Below are 1,001 nucleotides of genomic sequence, written 5' to 3' on the forward strand. Positions count from 1 at the left end.
AGGTAGGGACATTGCACTACAACAGACCTGGTTCGTTAGGCTGGGAACTAAGTTGCCTCGGCCCAACCACCTTTAGTTGTTTCATCAATGCCCTTCTCTCCATTATTTGCTGATGGTTACCATATGTTCAGCACTATGTGTGACTCCTTAGATACTGAAGCAGTCCCTATCTACATACAGCAAGTACTAAACAAATCCAGGTTGGAGCTGACAAATAGCAAAACATTTGTGTAATAATGCCAGCCAGTGACCATGTCTAACAAGAGAAAATTTAACAATCACACCTTGACATTCAATAGTATTTCCATTGTTTTTTTACCCAACTATCAAATTCCTGAGTGTTACCATTGACTGGAAACTACATTGGACTAACCATATCAATGTTGTAACTACATGAGTAGAGTTATAGGCTAGGAAGCTGACAGTGAGTAACTCACTTCCTGTCTTCCCAATTTACTGTCCACCATCTAAAAGGCACAAATCAAGAACATGATGGGAATTCTCTCCATTTAACCTACCTGAGTGCAGCTCCAAAAACACTCAAAGCTTGACACCATCCAGATGATCTTGCCAGCACCCTGTACAACTGTACAAAAATCTTCCACTTTGATTCCCATACAGTGAATGTCCTTGGTCTATACGCCTTTCCAATTACTTGCTGCACCTACATACCAACCTTCTGTGAATCATAGATGACACCCAGATCCCAGAAATCACCATTACCCAGTGAAAAGTGTTCGAAAATAGCTCGTGAGACTACGCTGTTATCTCTTCTACTGTGATTTTTCAGAAAATAAGTTGTTTATTTTTGCTTGGGAGAAGTCTACATTGACATCGGCATTAGGATTCAATGCTGTTAGATGAAGATCCTTGCCTCTCAGTTCTTTCGCTGACCTGGTCCACCAAGGACTTACAGGATTGTCAGTTTCACCTTTCTGACATTTGGAATTTTCCTTTTAATCCATTAAAAACGCTTTTGGTGCAAAATAGCAAATACCAAA

This window comes from Rhincodon typus, chromosome 5 (assembly GCF_021869965.1).
Source record: "Rhincodon typus isolate 14 chromosome 5, sRhiTyp1.1, whole genome shotgun sequence".
Classification (NCBI taxonomy): Eukaryota; Metazoa; Chordata; class Chondrichthyes; order Orectolobiformes; family Rhincodontidae; genus Rhincodon; species Rhincodon typus.